General features: G+C 39.7%; 1 protein-coding gene across 12 annotated transcripts in view; it reads right to left on the minus strand.

Moving 5' to 3' along the window:
- The window catches only part of QKI (QKI, KH domain containing RNA binding), a 478,774-nt gene that overhangs the window by 82,625 nt on the left and 375,391 nt on the right, over positions 1 to 20,758 (minus strand). For 10 of the 12 annotated variants that reach the window (XR_012054695.1, XR_012054691.1, XR_012054692.1 and 7 more), the window contains 2 exons: positions 15,052 to 15,282; positions 3,250 to 14,820 (listed from right to left, as the gene is read on the minus strand). The exons of 1 other annotated variant lie outside the window; for it this stretch is intronic. The gene's annotated coding sequence lies outside the window, so the exon portion shown is untranslated. Of the gene's footprint in view, positions 1 to 3,249; positions 14,821 to 15,051; positions 15,283 to 20,758 lie in introns of those variants that run through there. One more of the 12 variants, XR_012054687.1, reaches the window with a different exon arrangement.

The following is a 20,758-nucleotide window of genomic DNA, read 5'->3' on the forward strand; positions in this document are numbered from 1 at the left end:
TCACAAAAATGTACAAAGAGAGAGTGATTTACATACAAAATGCTCACTAAACTTGGGATGATGGAAAAAAATGGTGGACAGACCTTTTGCCCTTTGACCATGCTTTCCCTTGACCATAAGGGAACGCCCTTTATTTCCTGAAAGCAAAAGAGTCCCTTTTCCTCAGCTCCTGGCAATGACTTACAATGGTAAGGAATAATATTCGAGTCTTGGCCACACCCACACAGCTCCAGGCTCTGCCTCCACATAACTACAAAAAATTAACCTGCCTTTGGCCAAAACCAGACCCTCTTTTGTTTAATCTTTTATGTCTGACTGTTATTGTGTTAGTTTTAGCACTCCTTTATTGTACAATAAATGCATTTTATATTTTGATTGGTAACAATGTTCAACATTTTTTATTTGTTATATTTATTTGTGTTTTTTCATGGAAGTTGTAAAAAGTTTAAACATTAAAGAAAATCAGGCAAACCCTTACTCTATGTTTCACTGCTGAGAGTGGGTTTTTGCAGTGGTAAGTGCATTAGAAGAATCTAAAGAAAGAACTTGGTCTCATTCTCTAGGTATTGGAGTTTCTCTAGGTATTGGAGTTTCTTTAATTCTATGTCATTTGCTGATGACCGGGAAACACCAAGAGCTGAGGTTTCAAATATGTGTTGCTTGAGTTACACATTTCAGGACTTAGGTGACTTTCTCAGTTAGTTTGGTCCCTTGCGTATCAAAACTGTAAATGAAGACAGTTAGACCTTTTGATGGTCATCAGCTCTGAAACTATTGCATTGTTTACACTTCAAATGTCATGTCGCATTCAAATTAAAAAACCCTAAAACTTAGAAACAAAACTTACTCCTGTGACAGAACCATATTCATCTTCAGAGAACCTTCCCAGGGAAAGATTCAGGGGTCATAAAACATGGTTCCACAAGGGATGGATAAGATCCCTAATTCCCTTTACATATGCAGAGAAGAAACTACTATATTCTATCCTTAAAGTTTAAAATGCAGATCTTTTTCTTCATCTCAGAAAGTGTGGTCACCCATGTCTTTCTCTCCACGTCCTTTGTATTCCTGCAAAAATCAGAGAAAAGGAACAAGAGAAGCAAAGACTGGAAAGAATGTATCCTGAGAGGGGGACAGAAGGGTGGGGGGTAAGACCAGGCAGGTATGACTTATTTAATCTCTGGCATATTAATCAGCTGCAAATTCAAGAAGACGCGCAGAAATGAAAAATCCTGAGGAAATCACTATCAATAGATTGCCTCAGAACTATTTTCAATCAGCAGGACCACGAACTGTATGGGACCTTCTTGGGCACTGCAAGAAGGGCAAGTATCCACATTCTGCACAGCACTACCAACCACATGTGACTGACAAACCCTCTCAGTAGAGTGACAATACCATGTCATTTACATGCTCATGGCAACCTTTTCAAACAGGGCAATATAAATAATTGTGGCAAAAAATAGATGCTTGGATAGAGAGAAAAATGAATGCCTCATGTCTATATAATTAATTACAAATTTGCATAAAGGAGCATTGCCGGTACAGGTAAGTTCATAGCCAGCTTGTGGGATGGAGAAAACTTTTCCTTGCTGCTTGCTGAAAGCCCCCCACCAAACCAATTAACCAAACAAACAGAAAAACCCCACTTTTTAATTATTCCTTAAGGAACACATAAAGCCAGCTTCTGATTAGAGGCAAGCCAAATGTGGTTAAGCAAGCTGTATAATATGAAGAAAAAAATGTTCTTCTCTTTATGCTGACATAATTAACATTGCGTATTAACAAGAACGGAAATATATTCAGGAAAAAATGAGGCAGAATCTTTTATACAACAAATAACAACTTGTGAAAATGAATCACAGGTGAGATAGGAGAAAATAAAATCCAAGCTGTGACTATAATATTGAATACTCAAATTTACATCTTACAGTGTTGGAAAAACCATCACAGTTATTAGTGTGAAAAGCTCAAGGAAGACAATGACAGCAAGATGACACGTGACCCTCATGAGTCCCATGCTAAGGTTTGAAATTTAATGCTTCAGAATACACGCTTGCTTGAGACTCAAGGAATCTATGCACTGGAAATAGAGTTTTATGTGATGAAAGACAAGTAGACCAGTCATGGTTTATGAAGAAGCACGGGGAGCAGAAAGGCATTTCGTGGAAGTCTGATAAAAGCCTCCACTTTAAATCCTTCAGACAATGGAGCAGAGAAAGTCCCTTGGCTGGTGTGAGCAAAGAACTGGTGGTGCCGAGGAAGTGAAGTAGCCATTCATCATCATGGCATGGGAGAAGTTGTATGAAGGATGAAAAAAGCCCTCCCAAGCACCCTGAGCCCATGCAGTAATTATGTCAGGCATTTGACCTACTGAAACCACAGTTAGCTTCTAACAGATGCACAGTTGTACAGCCAAACATTCACAATCTTAGTCATGTTTAAACAGCTTCCAGTAAAGATGACACAGGTCTATTAGAGGAATTTGCACATTCCCTTGGGAATTGATTGGTTTCTTTTGAGTCTTTATCCTCAGCCTTGGCTGCCAACTTCATCTTTACAGTTCATACCCCTTATTTCACCTAAGAACCTAATAAATGGAATGTTGTCCCCAGAGATATGATTTTTGCTACTAGAGAAAATATGGTTTAGTGAGGATTGACTGGCTTATGCTACAAATTTCCTAAATTGAATATGTATATTTGATACATATATATCAATTTGAATATGTATATTTAAGAATGTGGCCATGAACCTTAGTTTGGGGTAGAAAAGAAACACTGTTCTCCAATTTTTCCTTTAAAAAATTAGTAAATATCATACAAAATGCATCACCAATCCCAAAGACCTGATGTATCATGTTCTCTTTCCTTTAGCATTTCTTTGGGCAACTCCTTGTACAGGATCCAGGGATGCTGGGAGAATAAAATTGTTCTTTCTCACACAGGAACCAATCCTGTTAGGTCAGGCATTCTTTCTGGCTCTGAAGCTGCCTGATGCCAATGAAATCAATAGAGTTATCAACATTTGCAGCAATGGCAGGCAGCGTCAGGTCCTTCTCTTCCTTGGCAGTCTGCAGCTCTGGCTCAACACCAAAAACAAAGTGCCTTATCCTATGGGCAGTGAACTATCACTGCTACTGGTACCAGCTGGAACCCAGATAGGCTGGAAAGAGGTAACTCAGGGACACCTCCCACCACTTCCCCTCCCTCTCTCACACACACAGACCAGAAAAAGGTGACAAAGGCATTGTTGTCATTGAGCGGATCATTTTAATTCTTAAAAGCCAGAACCACAAAATTGAACTATTTAAAATCAAAAAGAAACCATAATACTTTTACAATATATTTTTTTAATTACTCCTCTGTTATCACCAGATAAGTTCACAGTATTTAGCTGAAATCAGTGGAATTATGTCAGCATGAAATGTAACTTATGTGGTAGTGAATCAAGTCTTTCAGGAATAAAGCTCAAAACCAGGGATGTAGGAGATACCACATATCCGACTTAACAGGAATGGACCAGAGACAGAAGTAAACACAGTCTTTGTAATTTTCTAGGTGAAGGCATAGGGGTAACTGTGGTACCAGTTTATCCTTCTCCACTTCATACTCATGCATTTTATAACAAAATGAAACTAATTAAATTAGTCACTAACTATGTTCCTAGGATTTTTTTGAAGTAAGTTCTGTAAGGTTCTGTAAGTAAGTTCAGAGACCTTTTAAGGTGTTTCAAACAAGATTTCAAGCAGGCAGACTGATTTTGCTCCTTCCCCTTCTCAGGCTTCAGCACTCTTATTTTGGCAGTATATTTTTATTTTCTAGTAGAATTCAAGCAAATGCTGCTTACAAAAGCATACTGGAAATTAGTCCACCTTATATATATTGATGAAACCAAGCTTACTCTGTATCATCTACTTGATCCTATGGCTAGTCATTATTGGTTACCTGAATCGTGCCCGGGGTACACACGAGTAGACAAGAGTGACATTTTTCCTGCAATACTGCATTGCATTCAGAATAATATTGTGTCCAGATTGCCAAAGACATCTTTATGATGTTTTAATTAAATCCTGACCCTGCAGCCGTGAGGCGTTGATGAGGAGTTCTGTTATGCAACAGAAGAGTTACAACTGTGGCACTATGGGAGCAACACTACCAGTACATCAGCTGTCCTTTGGCAGCCAAATGCAGGTTCTAGGCAGAAAAATTGTGGAAAGCCTATCAGGTAAGATCTCCACTTTTAAAATGACCAGTCTATGCAGCCATGGTGAGTGGGCTTCTCCTAAGTGTTTTCCTGAGAGTAATGGTTTAACCTAACCATTGCCAATCCAACCTTTTCCCCTGGCAGAGTCATTTTTTTGCTCCTACAGTTTCCTTCATCCAAGCTGACCATTACCACTGAACAAGAGTCATGAAAATTGAAGACTTACATATATCTATTCCTTAGCTCAATGCTTCACTAAAGCCTTCTGTTATCCCTGCTCCCACTCTTTCTCTACAACCATGGAGTATACAACATTGAAGGCAGAGATCATGCAGACAGAGCTTTAAACCAGACAGCTTGTATACCCTAAAGGGTGAAGTTGATAGTTGATATAGTGTGGAACTGCGTGAGCTACTTCAGCACCTCCAGCCTAAGTTGCAACTATGCCTTGATGCATTCTGCTGCAGCTGCAGTGAGCATCCCTCAAGCTTGGTATTGCAATGCTAGTTTATCTGCGCCACCTACGGTAGTAAGGTAAATGACTACTAATGAATGTGGTATACTCTTGCAGGGACATGGTTAGGCGTAGACTTGGTAGTGTTGTGTTTATGTTTGGGCTCAATGTTCTTTAGACTCTTTTCCTACATAAATTACTCTATCTTATGATTCTATATTGCACAGAAACCACTGAGGCATAAACCAGTCTTCGGATTTCTCTGCATGCCCCTTTTCACCAGCATCATAAAGCCCATTGTTCACTCTATCTTGTGGTGATGAAGCATCCTCAGCAACTTATCTGCCCTGGAAGATGTGGGATTTGGATGCAATGGCAAGCAGACCCCAGCTAGAGACTGAAGAAACATCTGAGTTCAGCAACAAGATCTCCAGAACAAGCAAAGAAGGTGCTGATATCATGGGCTGGGATTTTACAAAAGGCCCTGAGCAATTCATGAATGCTAAATTTCATTGTGTCCTGTGAGAAAAGCCAGGAGGGAAAGAACTTGGTAAAATGTCAAGCATGAGTAGAGACCTGATATGACTCTTTCTATAAAATTAATTTGGAATAACTCTGGGTTTCATTTCAGTGCAGAGAGAAGATTAGGGTCAGGGTTTTTTTTATCTTATTCTAAAGCGATGCTGTTATTCCTTCTTATATTTCTATAATAAACTTCTATGAATTGCAATCAAATGATCACCTGCAGGATTCAGTTTTATTGCCTAAGTCAAATGCATTATCTTTACTTCCATTTTGGAGAGCATTACAGCCATGTGCAGTAGTCCAGACCCGCTTAAAAAACAATAATAATAAAAAAGGCACTCATTTAATTTAACAGCAAGTTTTTTTTCCATCAAAAGGCTAGATAAATCACCATTATCAAGGTCAGTCCTAAATACAGTATATGGCACAAAAAATTCTATAAATACTAATGCGTATGCTGAGTTTTGGAACTTGCTATCTCCCATTGGCTGTATGTACCTCAAAAAAAGACTCTATTAGTAACACTGGAAGAGGAACTAGAACATTATCACACCTCAGGCACAGTCCTTTCCTTAGGATGCTTATCCAGGAAGTGAGTTCCAGTTTGATGTTCTTTATATCTAAAAGGGCTCAACCTCACAGCTCCCTCTTCTCAGGAAAGACACTTAACTGTCTTATCTACTATTAAGTTTATGAGCAAGCCTATATTATGGAGGCCACCAGAATGTCACTTAGGTATGAAGTCTCTTTTGAGGTGAAGCCATGAACTCCACCATTAACACTGACATAGTCATCATATGTATCCTACACATAAATGGAGAAAGTAGGGTAAAATGAATGAGGTTTAATTTTTATCCCTGCTGGAAAGTTTTCTCCCTTGATTTACCATCCCACATATCAAAACAATTTTGAAGGAAGAAACACTAAATAGTGTTTTGCATTACCACGTAAGATAAAAGCCCTTAAAAAATAGTTTGAAGAGTTGGCACAGGTGTGCAGTTCCCTTGCTTCTGGCTCTCAGGCTCAAATCAAGTTCACAATGGTCAAAGTTTGTGCCCTTGTGGGGTGCTCTAAGTGAAGGTCCTAACTACCTCTAGGTTCAGCAGGGAGGGCCTCCAGGGCCAGCTTTTGCATGTGAAAAAAGTATACTGTAATATCTGGGCCGTTCACTTAAGAGTTGGACTGGATGATCCTTGGGGTCCCTTCCAACTCAGAACATTCTGTGATCCTAATTGATTCTGTGATCTATGCATTGATCAAGTGGCTCCTCCACTCTGACACACAGATGTAATAGTTTCCTGAGAGTGCCAGCAAAGGCTCCACAGGTGTTTAGCAGCACCCAGAATAAATGCCCAACACCTTTCATCCCTGTTCTGTTTGACTTTGTGTGGGACAGACTCTCTGTCTTGTTTAAGCCTACAAACATAGTGCAGTGTGTTTAGACCATAGTCATTCACTCAGTGCACACACCTAATATCGTAACAGCCTATTGCATTGGGAATGGAAGAAGTCTGATGCAATAACCCCATTCATGCTTTGTAGGAGAAGGATCTTAATGCTTCCGTATACCGAAATCTGAAATGCTCACAGGGCCCTGAGGACAAAGCATCAGGTGTCATCAAGAGGAACACAGGCTGCCATGCACAATTTCAATATCTAACATTTATTCAATTTTTTTTCTTTCTTTTCTTGTGCCTTGCAGGCACCTGGTTTTTTTTGGTTTTTTTTTTTTTTTCTTCTGTTAATAAACTGTGTTTTATTCACTTTCACCCCCTGGTATCCATTACTCTCATTGGTGAAAGAAAAGGGAATTATTGAAGTCCTTTCTGCTTAGAGGAAATGCTCATTCCAGGGCATTTTCTCCTGAAACTTGTCTCAAAACCAAGACACACGCTTTATGCAGTACCCTGACTTTACTAAGTTTGCCAGTGCCTCTGGCACCACTGTAGAAATTGCCTCTGCAAACAGAAAGCCCATCTTATATTGGCCATCCTAAGCTGGTAACTTTCAAGGTTTGTCCATGTTTCCAGCACTGGACAGGGGGGCATAACTTGCTTATATATCATTTAGTTCAAATCTTCATGAGGCTGTTCTTTTTATACTGCTTCCATTCAGAATTAGTTTGGTGCTTTCAAAGTTGGGCATTAATTTTTTCTTAATAAGATATCATCATAAAACATGCAATTTAGTGCTTCGTTTCTTCCAATTTCCATACAGAAATCCAACTCTGTTAAATTTGAGTTCAAATCCCCCTGTCCCTTCATGTAACTCGTGCTATAGACTATGGAGGGTTACCGACCCATAGCAAATAAATTAATAAGCTTGCATCATTATATTTGGGTCATTTTATTTCAGACCGTGAAATCAAAATCTCTGTTCACATTAGTGCAGGAATTGCTCTAACTAGCCATTGGGGCTCCCTTGATATACCATCTGCAAATGCAGCAGACTGGCACCTGCTGGAACAAAGAATCCATGCTCATAGATTGCATGCATGTTTTTTTCCCATTACCTTTTCTGGGCATCAGCTTTGCATCCTATTTCTAGCCATTTCCTGTCTCAAAAGAGTAATTCTGCTTGACAGCATGATCTTTGTCTTTTGTAGTCAACAGTTGCTGAAAAGTCTCACCTGGCTACCAGGTAGGTCAGATTACCTGCCTCCAGCTGTCCTGGGGTGCAGTGCAGAATATATTGGCATAGCCACCAGAGAGGACTCCTAGAAAGCCTGGGAAGCAGAGCTGTGCTTCTGATGGAAAAATGTGTCATAGCACTGTCGCTTATCCCACTTCTCTTGGCCTCCTATGCATCATCTGCTAAAAGGACATTGTCTTTATGACAGCTTGAGTTTTGGAGGTTCTTACTCGGCTCTTCTTGGCTCCATTTCACCTCATGATCACTTTAAATTGGAGGCTTGAGAAAGATCTGCATCTTGGATTGCTGCCGTTCCCCGGAATCTAATTGAGCTTGAAAAATAGTTATAGCTTCTATACCTTATAATGTGGTCACACAAGATAAGGCTGGTACGGTTAACATCTAAGTTACTGTGGTCATTGCTATAGGCACCTTAGGATCCATCATGGAGACATGTCCATTACACACAGCATCGAGTTATGACGAGGGATCTTCCTGCTCCTGCTGTATGCTTAAAGGGGCAAAACAGGACCATCATTACATGTATTTCCCCACTGCAGAGACTGACAGAAAACTTTTTGCCTATAACAAACAACAATATGGGCAGCCTGTCAGTGACTGACCACCTTACATCTCTTGAAAAAACAGCTGCATAGAGCTGTCTTGTGAGGTGGGCCAGCTGCCATCCACAGCTGGATGTAAATTGCCCACGCACACCACAGTGAGGAGGAGGAGGAGCATGAGAGGATTTTAGCTGAGAAAATAGAATTGGAATGTGCTCCAGAATGGGAGATTAGTTCACTGCATTACTTATGATACATTAGTCAAATAACAGTAGAGAGAAGTATCTAGAGCTTCATGAATTTCAAAGTTAGCGAGTACTGGTGAATACTTACAAGTAACAGGGCAACTTTTAAACACTGAGTTAGTTCATTGGTGGCTATAAAAGTGACAGACCTTATCCAGCCTCTGCATAAAAAGTCTCAAAAATGGTGGCTTCTGGATGGCAAGAGGATGCACCAAAGGAAAGATCATGCTGTATGTGCCCTGTGCTGATGTACTTTTCCTAAGCATCTGCTGGTAGCCCTGTCAGCCTTGTACACTGAGTTAGATTCCCTCTAATCAAGGAAGAGAGCTCTCATGTTTTTCTAAAGGAGGATCTGTGGGGAGATAGGTTATGGTAGCAGAAAAATGACATCTTTCCCAGCTCCTTTACAGCAGAAATGCCTCAGTTCTCCCCTCGATAAGCTTGTTGAAGTTCCCACCCCTCACAGTACAACTTGTATTTGAATAGCTGAGGGTAGAACTTTCGGAAATTCACATTTCTAGATGTTGAATATAACATGAGAAGAGCTTACCTGTCTGGAATTTTCGATGCAGCTATTTCATACGAGGGTGATTTCTAGCAGATGTAGCCATTTTGTACTTATAAAGTTAGCAACAATTTTGGCATTTGTGTGCAAGAAAGCCACTGAAAGAAAATATGAATCAGAAATTAAAGGAAGTCTAAGCAGAAATGAAAGCAGCTGCCAGCCTCCAGAATAGCATTCCAAAAGTTTAATTGTGTAGTCATCACCCTTTTAAACTTCAACCATACAGAGTTTGGCAAGAGAAAAAACAGAAACAACAACAAAAGAAAACCCCACCGCAACACTTTTTGTCACATTAAGGGACACACAAAAAGACGATTTTTTAATTTTAGTGATGACTTCCTTTGAAAATCCTTTTCATTTGCGTCCAGCCCTTCCAAGTACGGCACAAGGGGGATGCCAGGTCCATTGCCGATGTAGTGGACCAGCCAACAGGGGGCAGGCAGAGGACAGAAATGAGCACCAGAGACCGACACCCCTTCATTGGAGAGCCCAGAAAAGCAACAGTCAATCACCCTACCAGCAGATCTAGCTGGTCTCCAGACTGATTTCATTAGACAGACACCTCCCTCCCTGCCTCACCATTTCGTTATGACACAGGAAGATGTCAGCCTTTCATGGGACAAAAGGACATTCTCGGGAATGCAAAGGATTGAAATATCATCTCATACCCTGGCATGCTTCCAGGACACCAAGGATGTGCAGTCTCCTTAATCACAAGTCCTTTTTTGGTCCTGCTGCATTTTAAGAGACTAGTCTGACTCAAAGACGGTATCAAGTTCGCCTAAAGTAGCCTGGAGGATTTGCATTTGAAAGCCATCCAGTAGAAGCTTTACCAAACTAGCTTTTCTGAAATTAAAAACAGAAAGGAGGGTCTTGCTTAACAGTGGGGGTGGTTTTATTTGTTTGTTTGTTTTTTGGGGGTTTTTTTTGGGTTTTTTTTTGTTGTTTTGTTTTTTTTTTTTTATTCTCAGTTTTGCCCTTGGGAAAGAACACTGCTTTCTGCCTCCATTATAACATTTTTGGAAGGTATGGTCCTTTTATTTGGGTGAGGTCATTAAGCAGAACACCAAAAGGACAGACAGAAGGTATTTTGGAAGGCTGTGTTTTCACTCTGCAGATGTAGTCATACAAGTGCACCTCTGCTTCACAGCACTGTTCCTACACCAAAAGCCAGTGTTCAAGATCAAATTAAACTGGGCAGCTTGGCATTGTAACTGGGTTGGTTGCTGGGTCTTAAAGGAGTTTATTGCTATGGCATAAGGTTGCCAGAGCATAAAATTAGAGGCTTGACAAGTAAGGATTTCTCACAGGACTCTGTACCTCTGGTGGATTCTGGGGCCAACCATAACCAGCTCTGACTTTCATCTCAGATATGAGATAGTTATAAATAAATGAGAGATTACCCTCCTCCCTGTGAAACAAGAGAAGTGAGGAAAGGAATGTTACCCAATGAAATCACTACAGCCTAATCTTTTCAAAACACCGCTACTGAACTTGCACTACTGTCAGTTCTTCTTTGCTGCCTCGACTTTCTAGAGTCCTTTTTCAATGATTTCCTACTCTTGAATTTTAAACTCAAGTCTTCTACCTCTGTTTATGATGTACAGTGAAATTTTTCTCACATACACAGGACCTCCTTTCCTCAACAGTTGCATCCACCCCCATTGTTCCTTTCAAGGCACTTTATCTATTCATCTATTCTTGTCTACTTCTCTTTTATCAGTCCAAATTTTCATGTAGTTTTTTTTTTTTCTTAAGCAAAAAGATCTTTCCATTTATTTTTTTTCTTAGGCTCAGTGTCAAAAGCTCACTCCTACCCCATAACACACTCCACTGCTGCACATTTCTTTTCATCTTCTAGCTCCAATATTTGCTAGCAGACATGACAAAGACTGGCAGCCACAGACACATTCAGAAACATAGTAACTGGAAAAGAACAATTTAAGATAGTGGCACTTCAACATGGATGTCACTTCAGTTCTGTCCCCATCATTAATTCTAAAGGAGTCTTTCATCTCTACGTTATTGTATTTTAAAGCTCTATAAAGAAAGTTTCTCAAAATTCTTAAGCAATTCAGAGCACATATCCTAGTCAGAAAGCAATCATGTGTTGTTTGGGTTTTTTTTTTTTTAAGCTGGTGGATAAATCATATTTGCAGGGTGGTTTCCTATATTCATTGTTCAAATTGCTACATGCTAGCAGGGCCATGGGGAAATGTCAGCTTCTCAGAAACTTTCTTTATAAGCAAGTACGACTACCTGCCTAAAAACTGTTCAATCGGTTAGCAAAAGCCTTTGTTCCACTTTTTTCTTTCTCTAAGGGACACAGCTGGTCCTCTCCTATGCTCCCTCAAACACCTTGGATTTGTGAATGGCTACAAAGAGGCATTCTCACCAGACTCTAGAGGCATTTGTTAGCAACACTGAGCAAGAACAAGATGCTCAAGGTCTGCCAACAAATGTGAAAGATGTGTATCTCAAGCCCAAGATAAGCAAAATACATGTTTCTTCATACATTATTGCTCCAAGTCAGCCCCAATTTATTGTCCATCCAAGCCAAACTGTCTATACAACTCACTGGACCACACTGGGACCCAGATAACATATTTCAGAAATTCTCCTGAGAAAGAGCAGGAGCATTAGCAAAGCAGCACATGAATTAAAGCAGGCTTGATCCTCTTTAGTGTATGCTCGGAGCCTAGGGCCCACTAAGAACCTTCTGATCACTTAATCTGCCTATCGGGAGGATCTGTATATATACGAGATAATCCTGGTAATCAAGGGTGTAGATAATAGCAGTATTATTTTATTCCCATAAACATTTAAAAATAAATGTTTTGTTCTACCGTGCACTCTGTTAGGTAAAATTCACACACTCTGAAAAAGAAAACAAACCTGCCAGAAAACTGTGGAAATGTAACAGGAATAAAAGCAAGGATTAAGTATCTCAGAAGGCAAAACGCACTAAGTAAAAACATTTTGACTGTATACATGTTTTCCAATCAGAAATTACTGATAAACAACATAGAGCTGATACTGTATTATGGGAGGTGTCGGGAAGTATAATCATATTTACATACTGTAGTTGTGTACCCAGAACCCTTGGAACATGACAGGCAGGAGCAGGAGACAAAAGGAGACTAAGGTGTAGCTAAGACAGAGGCTGACAACTCCTTCTATCCAAGGGATGGAGAGCTGGGAATATTGGGGCAGTGGGGGACAGGAGAAAGCCCATAGCCAAGAAGGGTAGTCCAGGCCTGGTATGCTGGTGAGTGATCAGAGCAGTTGCAGTCCTATTCTGGTGCCCCCCTTAGAAATGTAGTATCTGCTTGAGCCCTACTTAGCCCATTATGTCACCACTAAAGCCAAAGAAAAATGTTGACAATTCAGGGACAGGACTGAAGGATGAAGTGTTACCGATATGGTTCAGTTGGTAAGAGTGGAAAGTCCAGTCCTCTCTCAGGGCTGTAACCACTGTAGAGCAGGAGCAAATCCTGTTAATGGGGTTTTCCTAGCCTTTGCATCTCTGAAGAAATGGACTCTTGATCTTTCCTGGTAGAATTTCCTTCTGATGAGAATTTCCTTCTGATCCTAAGGGAATTGTAGCAAGGACCAGAGGCCACTGCTATGACAAAGCATAGGTTCAGGAGCAGCAGTTATTGACAAGCTTCTGTTCAGTGAGCACCAGAATAATCCCCTAAATCATCAGGGGAAACTCAGGTCACCTTCCATTCCACACACCTCTAACTGTGGTTTATTAATAGACAATAAATTTGCAATTTCTACATAAGGTTAGTCTGTTCTATTTAATTTGTTTTGGGTTTGTTTTGTCGGGTTTTTTTGGGATATTTTCTGGAGGGGGGTTACTGTAAGATGAACAATACTTACTTTGTATCACTCTCCTTAAGAAAAATCTCTGCAGTCTCACCAGTTTCCCAAACTTCTGCAGCCTTCACTCACATGGTGTAGGATGGGGAAGAACTTTCTCTACAGCCAGGCACTCCTGTTTCTCGTTGGTTTTAACTTGTAAATTTATAATGAGAGATACATCTAGGAAGGGATGGGATTTATTTGAAATTTAACAGTGGAATCTGGCTTCTTAGAGTTCTAGCTATTAGACTACAGTAAAACATTTTGTGATAAACCACAGCACTACACTTTGAAATTGGACTTGAAAAACCATCTACATCATATATCATCTGCAGAGCAGAAATTACTCACCAGGAGCTCTTGAGCAACAACAAAATAAATTTATACGTTTCTGCCAGAAGGATTGTGCCAAAAAGAGCAGACTAACCAAGAAATATTTTTTGCTACACAGTACTTACACAATTATGATTATTGCTGTGACCCCCAAGTGACTCAGTTTGTCTATCTTCTGGAAAAGTATGCAGGATACCAATATGATTCATTATTCTTACTGCATTCATGGCAAAGTTTTTGGGTTTTTTTTTTTGTTTTTTTTTTTTTACTTTATGAGTTTGGTTTGATCCACAACAAAGAGGCTCTTTGCAAAATCTGGATTGATTTTGCTTTTCAAATTCTCATGACATTCAGTGAAAGCTTAATCCAGCACTATTGAAGATTGAAGCCAGTGAAAGTTTTGCCAATGGCTTCAACTGGGAGTAAGAATTTAATTACGCACTAGTAAGAACTGTCAGCATTTGATTCTAGTACTTGCAAATGCAGAATATGAGCCTAAACAGATTGCAGTTGGTCCCCAAATGGCAGTACCATGGACTGAACCCAATTCTTGTTTGGTTTTTTGGTTTGTTTAGGTTTTTTTGTTTTGGAAAGAGGAATTTGTTTCTAGAATCCATACCCCAGGAAACTTGCCTTCTGTTTCCAAAGTATTTCCTTGATCTGTAGGAGCATTTTTTGTGAATAAATTTTTTACAGATTCACAGAATATTCTGAGTTGGAAGGAGGTCAAGAGTATCATCAAGCCCAGCTCTTCAGTAAATGGCCTATACAGGGACTGAACTCACAGCCTTGGTGTTATTAGAAGTGCCCTCTGATCAGCGGAGCTAAGTCCAGGCCACTGACTTCACTGGATGAAATAAAAAGTTATCATTGTTCTTCTGTGTGATTCCTCCCAAGCCTGCAGTCCCTTCCTCCCCAGTACCAAAGGAGGATTGCTTTTATGCATTCTCTTCCTTCCCTGAGGAACCTCCACGAGCTCTATTCAGATATTTTAGGTTTTCTTTATTAGGAGATCAAGTCTTCCTTAAATGTCAAGAGATTGTCTGGAGTCTTTTTTGTTTTTCCAAGAAAGGATGTTTACTTTCCTGGCTTTCACCAATTTTTTCAGGTTATCAAGATTTCTGTCAGGATATTAATTTTTTTCTGCTCCCTGCTCTCCACACAATTATCTGAAGTGCTTTGTGTTTTCCCACACAGGGGTCACTTCTAATCTCCTCCAAACAGGTTTTAATCTGCCTGCTTTAATGGAGTTACTTCTGATTTAGTTCACTTTGGCGAGGAATCACTCCATGATCCTTCACAGAGCTGTACTGGCCATCAACTTCCAAACTGTGCTGCATAATGCTTTTATTTTCTTTACGGGGCCTCCTAGCCCCAAATCCACACCTCAGCAAAAGTTCCACCATGAGTCAGTCTTCACATCACAGCCTGAAGGAGGACAAAGGAACAGAGTATCAGGATCACAAGAAGAGGATGCAGCATGGGCTCTTAGCCTCCACTCCATTTTTCCTGTCGTCTGTGCCAGAATAAGAAGACAAAGGAGTTTTTCCCCAAACCCATTTCTGCTGATGCCTACACCAAGTTGAGACATTTTAATCTGTCCTGTCCACAATAACTCTGCTCATCCGATCTGGTCTTTCACAGAAAGAAAAATCTCACCTGCTCTAGAGGTATCTGCTGGTTTGTTAGAAAACAATCAAATCTAGTAAAGAGATTAAAGGGGCAGTTCCAGAGACAGATGAGATACGTGGAATTGTTTCTCCTGGATGCATCAATCTTGCATCTAGTTACAGTAAATCAGCACCACAATGAACTCAATCCATTCCATGAACACATGGGCTAAGGGTTCATTTTTCAGCTGAGAGCAGTTTATTCCCAGAAGTCAATGCCCTGCAAAAGAAGATGAAGCAGATGAAAGATACCAAACTGAAAGTCAAATCTCTGTGCATGTGTTCTGTATTAAAGATTTTTTTCAATATTTGCATCTTGTAAGCCTTAAGTGAGAATAGATATTGTCGCTAAATAAATTAAAAATTAAACATTGACACCCTATTACTAAAATCTGTATACTTAATATCTGAGACAACCACTGAAGTTTCTTCTTTCTGTTTGTTGATTTACAAGATATATGCTTAGTTTTACAATCCAGCCTCTAAAACAATGCACACATTTTACTAGCAGCATAAACTTCTCCTGATATTAGTATCATAAAATATTTGACTTGCAAGTTTTGCTAAAGCAAGGAGCAAAATGTGGCACATACATAACCATTCCTAGTTCAATCCACTGCCTGAACAATGATTACATATTAGAGAGATATTTGACAAAATAAGAGTGAATGTTTTTGAAAGGAAGAATAACAGGTTCAACTATCTGAAAATCCATTCAGATAATGTAGTGAATAAAATATTCCAGAGTTTTCCTTAAAAACGTCTTGTCTAAGAAGTGTTGCTGAAACTTCTTAATGAGAAATTACTCGCAAAGGAGTTCTATCTACAAGGCAGCTGAGATAAAGTCCATGAAGAGATATATTCAAAGCCCTCCTCTGAAGGCAGGGCAGTTTATTTTGAACCCAATTTCTGGTTTTGAGTAGACAGAGGCAGATCAGTATTTTGTCCATCGGCTCTCAAGAACTGACTCCACATCCACCTTTGTAATCAGCATGAACAGATTCATTGACAATATCCAAGTGAAAACTCAGGTTAACTTTCACACTCTACCAAAAAAAAAAAAAAAAAAAAAACCACAACAAAACCAAAAAGTGTATATTTTTTAATGCAGTGGTGGCTTGGAATCAGTATCATCCATTATTGACTTTGAAGCTAACTAATGGCTTTGCACAATATTAGCATTACTAGTATGAATATAGCTAATGGATATTAACACACTGTGAAAAAGTGGTCATTAAAACACTGTAAATGCATTTAGTTAATAATTAGCACCTTTGAAAGCTTAACTTCTTAACTAATGCATTTATTTCATAATTTATAATTGCAAAATCAAATGTACTCATTTTTATAAATTATAGTTTCAAAAGAAATGCGCTCAGTGTAATTCTAATATACATTTTTATGCCTCCTTTCTTTCTCTTTTGCACGTTATAGAAAGTACAAAGGAAGAAGATTTCAGCAGTAATTCAGTTACGGCAAACTAAGCAGATGGAGCTCCTGCAGAAAGCATTCCCCAGACAAAAAAGCAAAATGCCACATGGAAATGCAATGCTCCTGAGTAGACACCAAAGTGCCTGGTCCTCTCTGTCCCAAGTGTTCTCTCTTGGAGCTGCCACTTAATTTATTGATACACTCAGGATCTGCTGGATGAGCATCATGCATCAATGATCTTCTTCAAAAGTTGAGCTTCAACACAAAGGCTTCAACAAAAATAAAAAGTGCTTCCATTCCCAAACACTATTATAGTAGAGATCCAGTTTCCTGATGCAGGGAATCTGTAAGAAAAGTGGTTGAATTTATCATATGCTAGAGGGGAAAAAACTCCAACAAATAACACCCTGAATATCCTCAAAAAAAAACCAAAAAAACAAAACAAAACAAAAAAAAAACACCCTCGATGAGGTAAGCATAAAAAACAGAACAGAAGGAGTGTGGAGGAGAGTAAAGAGATGACATTCTCATAGCAAAATCCCCACTAGAGAAAAAAGAAAATACTTCAACAAATATCTCCTATTGTATGTATATTGTGAGCACAGAGACCCCCTCAGCTGGAGGTTTTCCCTTCTTTTTCACAACATCCTTTAAACCACTCTTCAGGTTCCTGTGGGGAAAAAAAAATCTTCTCAATCCCGTACTGTGTTCATTTGAAATTCGAAAACTAATGAAGCTTTTGTCTCCCTCTTAACATAAGAGTTACAGTCACCTCTAAAAATAAAAGACATAATCTGTTAAAGAGCTAAAAATACTGAGCTCTGAGAGCCTTTTCAGACCTTTACATATAAGATGATTAGATGATTGACACCCTTGCACCTTTAGTCTTCACAAAGAAAATGGTAAGGCAGGAGCTCCTATGCCCACCTCACAGCAACTCGTTCATCAGCTGTCTTCCAGTTGTTCTCCCACAGCTCAAATAAATCCAGCACAGTCTGGGTAGAAGGTTAGTGGACAGAAAGTGGTATTCATGAAGAATCTAAAACAATCACCCAAAGGTGCTTGGGCAACACTGTTTTAGGAAAGAGCTCTATATTTTTTTTTTTAAGTAGGAAAAGCAGGGAGCGCTTTCAGATAGGAACGCCAAGAAGTCCAGCTATGTGCCACCTGCCCAAATCCCCATGGCTGCAGGACAAACAAAATCTCTCCTGGAACACAGCAGGACAAGGGGTGCAGGCTGGGTGAGTCACTGCATGCTTTGAATTTAACGGGACAGTTAAAACAATTAGACCTAGTTACCAATAGAACAAAAAGCTCTCCTGTTTACCATAAAGTCTTGTCACAGTGAAGTATAGCCACAGTGTAGTGACCAAAACTGTTCATTTTCCAAAGCTAACTGGTAAGAACAGACAAACATTTGCCTCACTTTCCTAACTTCAAAGTTTTGTTGAGGATCCACAGCAAGTTGTTGGCAAAGACAGAATTACAGAGATGAGTCTGATCCAGGAGATGAGGAGCTGACCCATGGCAGACACAGACAGCTCTAGTTGGTTCCACCAGACCCACTGCAGGACACAGACAAGTTCAGAATGTGCCTCTGTGATAAGGTAACACGGAGAGAGGAGAACTAAAAGCAATGAGAAACACCAGAGGGAACATCAAGGTCAGAGGTGGAGCAGGTACACCTGAAGGAACTGCAGCCCATGAAGAGCCCAGGAAGAAATAGATATTTCCCGAGATACTGAAGATAGGAAGGAGAATCTGCATAAAAGCACAGGAAAAGTGTGAGAGGAAAAGAGCAGGAGACAGAAATCACCAAACCTCTGGGTTCTGCCACTAACTGCCCCCTGACACTACTTGGGGACCATCTACAGGAGTCTGGAGAGGAGATGGGAGGGGAGAAAAGAGAAGGGGATGGGAGGATATATCTTTGTATTTGTTTGTGTCTTAGATTTTATTCTAATTGGCAATAAATTAAATTATCTTTCTCCAAGTCAAGCCTGTATTGCCTACAACAGTAATTGGTGAGAAATTTCCCTGTCTTTATGTTGACCAATGAGCTTTCTTATCCTATTTTCTCCCAGGCCTCATGGAGAAGGGTTATGAGTGAGAAGCTGGATGGAAATTTGGGTGTTTGTCAAAACTAATCCACCACAAAAGTGAACCCATCACAATGTGCCAAAACTCAGTAGCACATGGACTTTCTCAGCCTTGAGTCTCTGCAAGAGGATGTAATTGGTTTCAATCAAAGGGAGTACTGGGAAAGGTAAAAGCTATTTTACAGAGTTCTTCTACAGATGTAGTAATAAATACATAAATAAAAAGATTATTCCCTAAGGGAAATACCAGTTTCAGCTTTTGCTAATCATTTGGAGGAAGAGGAGACATCTGAATGATCCCGGAATCCCCAGTCCTGCTGTCCTTTCTCTTAGAAATAAAAAGTAGAGTGGAGAACAGTTGAAGATCCTCCAGCAATGACACCATTGTTCTTTTTGATTCTAAAAATACCCTGTTTAGTTCAGCATAAGGGGAGGAGAGAGGGTCTGGCTGAGGATTTGACCTGAGGGTGAGGGACAGGGAACTTTCCAGAAAAAAGGGTCAGGTTTGGGGTGATGGACAGGGCAAAGGGGTTGGGTTACCTTTATTGGCAGGGAAGGATCAGGAAAGTAGGGAGGGGATTCTATGAGGGAGAGTTAGGTAGGTGGGCATAACATGGGGAAAAAACACCTGGAATAACTTGGGGGTCACTGGAACATACCATAAAATGACAGAACATTCAACTCAATAAATTTACACTACAGCACCCTGCCTTTTTTGACCAATGCTGACTCAATGGCAAATCTTGTCTGAGGCTGGGGACCAGGGCTGTGCCTTTTTATCACACAAATTAAAACCAAGTTTTGTTGTTCTCAGTTGGCAGAGACTGTGTAGCATTCATGCAGGTGTTGTGACATACCGGCTATGACCTCCTGTTTAAACTGTACTTTGGTCAGCTGTACTCCAGATAGTCATGCTCTTTATGATCTCAAATCAACAAAATAATCTCTACACTTGGGGGCACTGCTGTGGGTTGACAAACGAATTGTTCTGGCTGCCTGACATACACAAAAGAGAACATTTACAAATTCTTTAAAAGTGCACTGTATTGGTCAGTGTATAATTATTTCCAAATCTAGTATCAGCAATATTTCTAGTTCTATTGTGCTAGCAGAATTTTAATAAAGATTAAATTACTCACCCAAGTTTCACTTTACTAACATTGTAACCTGGGCCTTGTAATCAAAGGGAAAAAATTAACTCTGGCTTTCTTCTTGTATCCTCAATCTGATTATAATTTAAGGAAAAAACTTCAGTTCCATAGAATGGGAATGCATTTCCCCAAACTTGTTACTTCTCTCCCAAATCAAATATTTGTTCTCATTCTCATAGATGAATCATGCAAATCCCTTTTTTTTCTGATTCATTCCCTGTAGATTTCTCTCCATTAAAGGAATGTTAAATGAGGTGGACAGGACATCTATAGTACCTCTAGAGCAGCAGAGCAGGAGTCTTTCCTCACTTGTGTGGTTACTGAAATTTCCATGAGCTTGTCCTCTAATACCAGGTCTGTTGAACGTGAATTGACATGCATCCTGTAGTGTCACACTTTACAGATGTCCTGAGTTTTCTAGGACATTCTTTGCTGGACTTCAAATCCTCTTCAGGATCTGAATTTGCAGGCTGACATCTGAAGAATGTTATTCTTTCTAACTTATGAGTTTTAAGGCTATCCATTTCACTTCGCATTTGACACAAAGGTAAGGAAGTACATTTTTAAAATCACTTATTGGGAAAGTAATAAAAGCCTTGAGCCATTAAGTTCATACACGTTTTTCTTAGCCCTTGCCAAGTTATGCACAATAAAACAATTTGACTGTCCTTGACCACTCTTGATTGTTGACTATCAGAGTAGCATAAGATATCCTTCAGACAGTCTGATTACATTATACAGTGAGATTATGTTAAATGGATCCTACATTTTTGGCTGGGACAAAGGCTAACCATGAAGATAGTGAGGCCTTTGATTGTGAGATATTTTTATCCTCCATCCTATTTAAGAGTAAGATCTTCTGGAAATTCTTAATAAGATCTTCTGACAGCTCACATTTATTGTTTTCTTTAACCTACATTTGTGTGTAGTTTATGTGAGCAAACCTGCCCCAGAGTGATCCATGCTCCAAAACAAACTTCATTTAAACATCATGCTGCTGGCTCTGTGAAACAGA

This window comes from Taeniopygia guttata, chromosome 3 (assembly GCF_048771995.1).
Source record: "Taeniopygia guttata chromosome 3, bTaeGut7.mat, whole genome shotgun sequence".
Classification (NCBI taxonomy): Eukaryota; Metazoa; Chordata; class Aves; order Passeriformes; family Estrildidae; genus Taeniopygia; species Taeniopygia guttata.